This window comes from Oreochromis aureus, linkage group 3, assembly GCF_013358895.1.
Source record: "Oreochromis aureus strain Israel breed Guangdong linkage group 3, ZZ_aureus, whole genome shotgun sequence".
Classification (NCBI taxonomy): domain Eukaryota; kingdom Metazoa; phylum Chordata; class Actinopteri; order Cichliformes; family Cichlidae; genus Oreochromis; species Oreochromis aureus.
In genome coordinates this window covers 67,813,689-67,824,181 of record NC_052944.1, presented here as the reverse complement: position 1 = coordinate 67,824,181, position 10,493 = coordinate 67,813,689, and the positions used below count along the sequence as shown (strand labels likewise).

Below are 10,493 nucleotides of genomic sequence, written 5' to 3'. Positions count from 1 at the left end.
GTACACAGCATGCACGCGCCCCCGCACGTGCACACACACACAGATAGACTCATTTAGGTAAGAGTTTATAACTGCAAAGTTGTGCCTGTATGAGTGACATTTTGTGCAGAATGTGGACCTGATGTTCCAGGAAGATAAGCCTGGGCAGGATGGAGACAGGAAGCATCAGCCGTCGACGCGAAGATGATGTTCTATGTTAAAAGTCATTGTGGTTTTGGAGTGACGTATGCTTTGTTTAAATCTGCCTAGCAACAGAAAAGGGGGCTGTACTATTGTAACCCTATAAAACCGTTATTTGAATATGGTAAACCAGTTCAATACTGATTGGGTTGTTGAACTCACACATGTGTATTCATTAAAATGCCGTCTGATTGCACACCGGACCGGATCTGTGGTTATTTATGGATTCCTCTCTCAACATTGAACCCTAACAACTGTTATAGAAAAATTCTAGTTTATCCTCCCGTTTAGATTTATGTGTTTAGAATCTCACTGTAGGATTTGGCATAACCTTTGTTTGCTTAGATGAGATGCTTAGATGTGTTTCACCCCGGTTCTGTTTTATTCCTCGGGCATCCAGAGATGGGACCGGACTCAGTAGTCATTTTACAAAACCTTTATTCATCTTCAGTTATGCATGCATCTTCTAGAAGGGGAGATGTACAAGGCTGGTGTCCCTCTGCAGATCTTCCACTCCTTTATTTGTTACAGTCAGCTTTATAGAAGTGACCCCATCATAAAACCCCCATGGTGTGCTGCAAACTCTGTGTCTGTGTGTGTATGCACAAGCACGTGAGTGCCTGTGTGTGTGCGTACCCGTGTGTATGTGTTTTTTGCTGGTCTTTTTATTTGCTCATATATATATTATGCACCTTGTTTCTTGGCTAATAGGGTTTATACTTATTTAGATTTTTCAACAGAAGTGAGTGTAGTGATCAATCAAGCCTAATCTTTCTAGTATTCAGACACCAGCAGGTGAAAAGAAACAGAGAGAAGGAAACTGCAAAACTAAAGGGTTCAAATTTAGTTTAAAGATACATAACTGGCAGGTCGTCTTACTAGAGACAGAAATGATGTCACTATAGTTTAGTACAGCCTGACTGCTGCACATTCAGAGCAACACTTTACTGACAAGTAGAAATCTTTTCTTGTGTCAGACGATAACCCCTCCTTCCTGTTCAGTGTCCTCTACATAGAGACATTCATATGAATGCTATTTTACAAACTTTAGTCTGATATGTATCCCTTTGGGATCATAAATAACAGCTTGTACATAATCTCTGTAAACCTTACAGATTTTGCATCATTTTTTATTAATAACATGTGCAGTCAAAAATCTTTGGGATTATTAAATCTTAAACTTTTTTTTCAAGATAAAAAAGATATAAAGTTTAACTAGAGTGGTTGATAAATGCATCATTTAGAAACACAGTATATGTTCATGTTCAGAGATCAACAGAATATATACAAAGGCAGCTGCAGCTAAATAAATATATACAGAGAATGCTTTGCTTTGTGCAGCAGATAATTTAATACTTTTTTTTTTTTTTCAAATTAAGTCTGAACAAGATGTGCACCCAATGTTAAAGTGTCCCGTGACCATGAAAGTGTCATTACATGTCTCTTCCCCTTGAAGCCTCTTGAATCTTTATTGGTCTTTATTTCTGTATCTTATATTTCTGTATCAGTCCTCCTCAGTGAACAGAAGAGGGCAGTATTTCATGGCGTTTACTTTCAAGGCTCTGTTGCAGACACTCTTTGGGTACCTCTGCTCTTTGATTATATCCAGTAACAGTATCTAGATTATATATAGATATAATCCTAAAAGTAATTACTAGATATAATCTATGATCAATGTTGTAACAGTATATAAACCAGATCACCATAATCAAGTGGATTATAAAATGAATTTACCTGCACAGCCATCTCCTGTTATTTATGACATTTACAGCAAAAGTCTCAGTTTAATTTTTTTTTAAAAAAGGAAAAAAAATGTTGTGAGAATTACAGATTAACAGATTGGCTGTGGGCTGCTCACGTGTTGATTTTAAATGAAACCCTATCATAGTGTACATTACAGTCAGGATGAAGACTGTGTGTGCTGTCTGCACCCTTTGATGTCAGCTCAAACATCTAGAGCCAAAATGATAAACTTGGTCAGGCATGTCACTTGTAGATTCAACTTATTAAAACCAAATTAAAAAAGACAAAACATACACAAAAAAACATCCTCTGGAGAAAATCAGAGGTCTTTGAAACACAGTTTTTTGAGCTTTTACACAAAGAAAAAAAATCAAGAAAAATCAAGTAAACAGAACAGTAAATCAACCCCAGGGTGTAGAGCCTTAAGCACCCGCAGCAGATAAAGATCAAAGAAAGACAAACAGACAGAAACAAGGAGACAGTGACATAGAGAGACATAACATACACACAGAGAAAAGGAGAGACAGGGAAGAAACTTAGGGAGTAAAGAGAACGAGGGTTAGAGAGAGAGAGAGAGAGCTCCACTTTGTTGTGACATATGATGTCGGGGCCACTGATCACTCCATTTTGTTACTGAAATAAAAAAGTGTGTGCAGAGCAGTCACCCGAGATTGCAAGACCAGGCTGACCAACCTGTGCACTGCCTGAACTGACTACAAGAAAACTCATAACTTAATGGTCCACACCGGGATCCTGAACTGTACAAGATCAACAGGACCCTAAGAGCCTTCACTCAATATAGGGCCTTGCAGTTGACATAATGCCTCAATGCATTGTGGGAGTATGGCACCATTTTAGCAGGCCACGAATCAAAACAAACACACTGTGTTGGAAGGACGATTACTAGAACCATGCTTAAAATCAGCTCAAAAGACAAAGGACTGTATCAAGACCGATTGCGCCCAGATGTGAAGGGACGGTACTTGGAAAAAATAGCGTGCACTGATAATATGGACCCGTATGAAATACGGCACTGGAGTACAAACCCTTAAGACCTACTGCCATTGTCCTACCCTGATATCTTTACGTACCTTGTCTGTAGAGTCAACGCATACACGGCAAATCAGTTTCAGAATTATAAATCCCTGGAGGCGCACATCTAATTCACAAACTTTTGGGTACAAGATTTGGCCGTTTTTAAGCCTCCACATTGTGAGGAGGTTGTTGTTCAGCCATAGGTAAGTCAGCTTGAGATTATACATTCAAAAATGAACTGTGTGTCACTTAAAGTCTAACATTATGCCCTATGTGCCCAGTCTGGATTTGTTTCATCCATTTCATAGGCTGATTTACCTGCAATAATGCTAAATAATAAGCTACTCCATAAACAGAATGTAGTTCTGCAGAATCACACATTAGGATGTTTGCTCTATTTTTCTATGACCTCAGCACATTGAAAATAAAACTAAAAGCCCATAAAGAGCAATATGAATTTGTTTAGAACTTACCGGAACAAAAAGTCTGAGCACACCAACAGAAATCTGCGGATGGTAGAGAACTCGGTATCAGTTCGTCTCACCTCTGCTATCCAAGCCTGACGTCTTCATTTGTTAATATCTGATACATGAGATCCCTGACGTTGCTTTCAGGAGGGGAAACGATAAAAAGAGATCCCATTCTCCAGCTTATTCTCTTCCCAATCATTCAATCTAACATTACAACCAACAACAAAGCAAATACCGACCATGGCTGATATTATCTGTATGCTTTTGCCCTTTGTTTGGCCTGCTTAAATGGCGCCTCAACCTAAAAACCTGGCCACAACATCACACTCTAAAGCCCTACTGATGTAGTGAACAGCACTAGAGGTCAACTTCAAACCCATAGAACAAGTCATCATCAAGTGCAGAATTTACCAAGGAGATGCTCTGTCCCTACTGCTGTTCTGCATAGGCCTGAACCCCCTCAGTGAGATCACTGACAACATGGCTAAGGATATCGACTACAGAATGGAACAGTTATCAGCCACCTCATGTACATGGATGACATCAAGCTGTATGCTAAGAGTGAACGAGACATCGATTCACTGATCCACACTACCAGGCTATACAGCAATGACAAAGGAATGTCGTTCAGAGAAATGTAGTTGGAAGATAACAAAGAGAGGGAAGGTAGTCAGAATGGAGGGGATCAAACTACCAGAAAGCAACATTGCAGATACAGAGGACAGCTACAAGTACCTGGGATCCCACAGGTGAATGGGAGTCAACTGAAAAGAAAAACAAGATCCAGGCTATCAACACCTACACCCTGCCCGTGATCAGTTACCCTTCTGTGTTTACTAGGGGAAGTTCTCCTGGGGCAGACCCAGGACTTCCTGAAGAGATTCATCTTTCAGTTGGCTTGCAGACATCTTGAGGTGCCTCTGAAAAAACAGAAAGAGCTGGCAAGTGTACAGGAAGTCTTTAAATAGAGCAACTACAAGAAAAGAAAAGGGTCAAACTAATAACACATCACGGAAAAAGAAACTAACCTGATCACATTTTTAACATTCAGAGAATTCATTCAGGCATTAAATGTTTTTGTTGATTGATTGATGAGCTGTCTGGCTTCTTTAAATAGACAAACTAAAGGAAAAGAAAAGGGTCAATCTGACAACACATCACTGAAAAACAAACTAATCTAATCACATTTTTAACAATAAAGTAAAAGTTTCATGGCTGTATCCTGACTCCTGAAACACATCACACTGAGACACATGTTTATGCTCACTGTGTCTGACTGCAACTGTGTGATGGTGACCACTGCCGAGGCTACAATGGCAGCTTAACACTTCTTTGTCTCTGTGGTGAAAACTGCACTGCTGACCAAGTGGTTAAGTTCACAGATACACCACCCAATCTCGTGACACTGAAAGAGAAACTAAAAAAATGTGAAACTAAATGTTTGTTATGTAACATGAAAACATGAAAAAGTCATACAAAACTCCACCTTCATTCATAAAATACTTTCAGAGTCACAGGTCTGAACAGAGACACAGAGGTTACAGCTGAGTTATGTGATGCCAAAACCATGCTGATATAATGCAGAAAGGTTGTTTAGCATGTTCAGTTTATTTTGTTAGCATGTTAACAGCACATTGACTTGCTCATCTTTACTTCACTATTATTTGAAGTCGCCTGTACAGGTTGTTCAGGACATGGGTTAGTTCTCCACTATCCTGTAGATAGGAAGAGAAGAGAGTCTTCCATGTAACTGTGGATTTATATTCATGTGTTAAATCTACACTGCAACTGCAAACTCTGGTAAAATAGTACACTGCAACTCACTAACACAATCACTTGTTGAGAAGCTTCCTGGAAATGTAATTACACATCTCATTGATGCACCCGACACTAACAGTTTGGTCTGTTCACTATCATTGTTTACCCTTTTTGTGTCTGGCTGCTTCCCCTGCCTACCACTATATCAGAGTGTACAGGCCTTCACACGGAGATTTCTTCCTGTTAAGTGAGTTTCTCCTTCCCACAGTCACCAATTGCTTACTCACAGGGGGTCATATGATTGTTGGGATTTTCTTTGTATTATTGTAGGGTCCCAATCCTACAGTAATAAGCATCTTGAGGCAACCGTTGTCACGATTTTGATCTAAAAACACTAAATTGAATTAAATTGAACAAAAAATATATGATCTACAACATAAAATCTTATTAGAAACAATGACGCTATGTGACAATTAAATATACATTTAAAAAGTATTTTTGTCAGAAATGCTTAAAGAAAATATATGAATTATAAATTATACATAGCATTTTGGGGAGAGTACCCATTTCTGCTAATTTATAACACAGACTTACTGTTTAACTTTATCTGTGGTAACTATTGCCACCACCAAAGACCCATTATTATCCACACTGCTAATTTCTGTCTGTCCTCAGAACATCAGTTTATCCTGTGGTTCATTCTTCTATAGCATATGTAAAAGATAAACAAGCCAACAACAAAAACAGCTGCAATATAAACCCCCTGACCAATTATCACTCCATCAGAAACAGCCTCTCTGCGTCTTCTTGTTTGACCTGCAGGTCAGAAATAGGTGAGAGTTATCAGTTGGGAAAATCTAATGTGATGATACTGTAAACTCTTAGAACTTATCCACCAAAATGTAAAACCATAGAGGAAGCACAAATAAAGCACATAAACTAGTTTCAGGTTTAGATAAGCTGCACATGCATGTACACACATTGATACATCTATATTAGTTTCTTCCTCTCATTTTAAGCCACCGTGAAACTTAAATGTTTTTTATCTAATTAGATGGTTTTCTTGTGTATGTAACCTATGATCTATGATACAGCAGACAGGTAGTGTTGTTTGTGTTTTGAAACATGGCTTCTTGCTAAGAAATTGTTTGTCTTCTTAAAAATTAATCATCACTGAGCACCATGAGTGTTGGTAAACATGTGGCTCTTTGCCTACTGTATTTAACCTAGTATGTCCATCTGAGAAAAATAGAGCTGTCCTGTCTCTGGCCTTTGTATAGTTGATTTTGTAGCCACATAAGGGAATCAACCTCACCTCTGATATCACAATCTACTGTCTTACCTGGAGCAACGACTCTAAGGTAGGTGGTGCTGATGGTTTCATCATCCATATTTGTTCCTCTCTGTACAACACGACACTCGTATGTTCCACTGTCCGCAGTCGTCACTTCCTTCAGAATCAAAGACACGTCTCCATCCTTCATCTGTATGTCCTGCAGATCAACCCGGTTCTTGAAAGATGGATGCTGTTTGGTTGGATCAAACTGCTCTTTCCAGTACAAAAGTAAATATTTATCCCCCAGATCATTTCTGCTCCACTCTGCAGCAATGATGGACTTGTTGTTTTTTGGAGCTTGACATGGCAGAGTGACCATCTGTCCAACCACTGCTTTGATGTTTTTCTGGTCTGAGAGAAGGCACAACACAGAGGTTACAAGGATCTAAGTACAGCTGTTTACTTCACAGTGAGACCAATGAGATCTTCTAAACTGGACCAGAGGTGTACAGAAGCAGTTAATGAGTTAGGCTGTGTGTCTCTATATGCAACTGTATAACCTCAATGTCTCCAATGTTGCCTTCAGTTCTGGCTACCTTCCCTCTCTTTGTTACCATCTGACTCCACTTCAGGCCTGAATCCCACAAATAAGTGAGAACCATGAAATAAAGCCACAACATTAAACTCCTGCGGCGAATAAGGCAAGTCCTGAGGAGTTAGAAAATCACAGTAGATTTCAAGGCAAAGGAAGGAGGAGTCTCAGAAGCCCTTTGTAGGATGAAATGAAAAACAGTCATGGGTACATCAAGAAGATGGCCACAACTGACCGTATACTTAGTGAATATCTGAGGCAGCAGAATCCAGAGAAAGAAGAGGAACAAGATAAGGAGCCATCATGCAAGGAAAGGCCACTGACGTGCATGTACCACAGGCAGATAGAGGAAGTGACTGACATCCAGACATCCTACCACTGAAAGACAGCACAGAGGCTGTCTTTCATAATCATGGCAGCACAGGAACAAGCTCTGAGCACAAGATCCATAGAGGCTGGGGTCTATCACACCAGGCAAGATCTCAGAACTCAAGAAATACTAAGATATTGATTGATTGATCATTTATTTTGATCATGAATGAGCAAAATGAGAGCACATATATTTAAGCTGGCCCATGTACTAAGAGCATGTGCACAGGAAGAATAAAACTGTCCTCTCATACAACAGGTTCTGGAAAATGAGTGGGGAGAAGTAACACTGATGTACTCCCACCCCTTTAACGTGTTTATAGCTCAGTCATGTAGTTGTTCAGCTGCTTCCTGAGTTTAATACAAAGAAACATATCACAGAGACACAAAAACTTGTCCTAGTAGTTCCTTGAAATTCTCTTTACCCCTCAAATTTGTTTTCCCATCTCTCTGGGTAAAAAGATTTTGAATAAGATTAAAATATTGAAATTATATTATTTTGCATGATTATGGATTTTAGAGTGAATATAGAGAACATAGAGTGATGTTTAGTCTAGAACCTGCTTAATTTTGTTCATGATTGAGATGCTCTTGGAAACTTGGTTTTGTACATCTCTAATATTTGGTTTCCAAGATGTAGGATGTTGTTCCTGGGATCTGCTGGAGCCACTCACCTAACTTGGGAGTCACTGCATGTAGTGCTCCAATTACTCAGTACACTAAACAAGGGATTATGGGATTATGCACAAAGTATTATGCCATAAAACTGTAGTTTGCTTAGTAGTATTGAGTAAATAACAGTATGAAATTCTTTTTTCAAATCTATAAATATTCCAGCTGCATATTGTTTTATGTCCAGTGTATTTGTTATTGCTTCCACTGTTTCAATCATTGCCAGCAAAGTTAATGCAAAAAGTTATCTGTAACAAATTACTGCCCATCTCTGTGCAGAAGTCAGTAATTGACAAATGTCTGAATGCAGAGGAACTTCCCGATACAATGAGTATTGTGAGCTGAAGACGAAACCAGCTTGCCCAGAAATTACTGTTATGTTATTACTGTAATGTTTGTTAAGGTTTAAACTTCTGCAGATTTAGCAGATAACAGATCTGCTAAAAACAGATCTGTGTGTATGGGGAAATGAAGCAAATGAAGCTGAAGGCTCGGGCTATCGGAGTGTCATGTTGCAACTAAGTTCTAATTAGCGCTCTTTAAACAATTTCATCTCAGGGTTAACAAAATCACAGTTTTCTCTCAGTCTGCTCTCTGTATCAGGGCTCAGATTAGTTCCAATTCAGGTTTAACTCTTAAACTGTGGTGAGATCTGGCAGGTCACACAACCTACCTAAACACACTTTTTAATAATGATTACAAAACAGATTTTTTGATGAGGTATTATTTCATAAATCAGAAAAATCCTGTTGCATTTAAAACAGGTTCAGTCTCACCTGCAGAGACACAGAGGAGGTAAGCAAAAAGTAAAGTCCAGCAGAGAGATGCAGATGTTACAGAGAACATTTCCACTTTAAAAGTGTGAGAAATATCCATAAGATGGTCTTTTTTTCAAGAATAAAAATCCTCAGTATCTAAATGTGAATGTGTGTTTTCAGCAGCTCGTTCTGACCTGTGGTTTCTCTTTCACCAAAGAATCACAAACAAAAGCATGACAACAAACAAGGTGGAGCCATGAAAACAAATATTTCAAACACTCAGTTTTTCAAAGGTGACTAATGACACTCACACCTCAAAGAAAGGTCTGTGTGTCTATTCATGTTGTTCAGTGAGTTATAATTTCATTGATTCTCCATATCACTCCTTCTTTATGAAGGCACACTTTTTTGTGTGTAATTGTTTTTATTAGCATGGAGTATCACACAATAACACACAATCAGGTCTATTTTTAATGCAATGTTTCCTAACAGCAGAGTTTAGTGGTGTGAGTCCAAAGAGGGTCCCATCAGTGACATGTCTTGATGCATGCTCAGTCATCCAGGTAAGTAAACACTAACATGGTTAATATGTCACAGTCACTGGTAAGCTGAGTGTGTGGAGGCCTTTGGACAGTGGCTGTGTAAGGGTTTTGTGATTTGTGTTTGATAAATGTCAAACTCATGAACATGTGACTCAGACTGGACTTCCGAAACATTTCTTCTTTTCCACTTCCTGATTAAGCACACCCCCCAGAGTCTGAAAACAGTTCAATCTTCAAAGGACCTTGATTCAGATTTAAAGTCTGCTTCCATCTACTGGTAGCCCCAAGGTATAACATTACATTTCTTTATAAAGTATCTTTTGACAGTCGCATAGGTGTTTCACACCAAATAAAAACAATGAAATGAAAAACATAAGACTAGGATTAAAATGACACCAAAACACTGGAGATTTAAAAACACAACAACAGTAAATTGGTACTCAAATGCCACTTTTACAAAGACAAGCCTCTCAGGTGTTTTTTGAATAAGTCCACTGAACTAAATCTAAATTTAATGGGGAGCCAGCGCAATGAGATCAGCAGAGGTTGCGTGCTTGGAGTGTACTGCCGTTGTACACTTGCATTAGCAGTAGATGGTAGCAGACTTTCACTGTGGATACAAAGTCATATGAAGGTTCAAGAAGAATTTTCAGACTGTGGGTTTTTGCTGATTCAGGAACAGATATGAAAATAATATCAGAAGTCCAGTATGACTCATATGTTCACGAGTTTGTAGTTTATCAAACATCAAAACTCCTCAGCTCTGAGTTAGACATGGAACAAATTTGGCCCCAGCACCACTGCAATACAATGTTAAAGTCTAAGCCAAAATCTGTGTTTAAAATATATTTTTTATGTGTGTCTGAATCCTAGTTAAATAAAAAAAAAATCAAAATCAAGATCTTTAGTTTGTATGTATGTTTGCATCTTTCACATAAATGATTAACATGCAATTTTGGGATAAATAATCAGCATTAACTCACTTTTTATTGCTTTAAATTGCACTGAATTATTTTTAAAGCACGAGACGTTCACAAGGATTTTACGTGTGTGAAGACTTTTACACTGAGTCACACACCATCCACAGCAAAACGTTTC

The 10,493-nt window shown here is 38.6% G+C and overlaps 1 long non-coding RNA gene across 4 annotated transcripts; it reads right to left on the bottom strand.

The window, feature by feature from the left end:
• Positions 1–1,294: 1,294 nt before the first annotated feature.
• LOC120437399 lies at positions 1,295–9,054 on the bottom strand. 4 transcript variants are annotated; one of them, XR_005611097.1, is made up of 4 exons: positions 8,872–9,054; positions 4,696–6,873; positions 4,457–4,550; positions 1,295–4,348 (listed from the first exon to the last, which is right to left on the bottom strand). It is a non-coding gene; the product is annotated as an uncharacterized LOC120437399 (long non-coding RNA). The 4 variants fall into 4 exon arrangements; XR_005611096.1 differs by having other exon boundaries at positions 4,457–6,873; XR_005611095.1 differs by having other exon boundaries at positions 1,295–6,002; positions 6,529–6,873.
• Between the last annotated feature and the right edge of the window lie 1,439 nt (positions 9,055–10,493).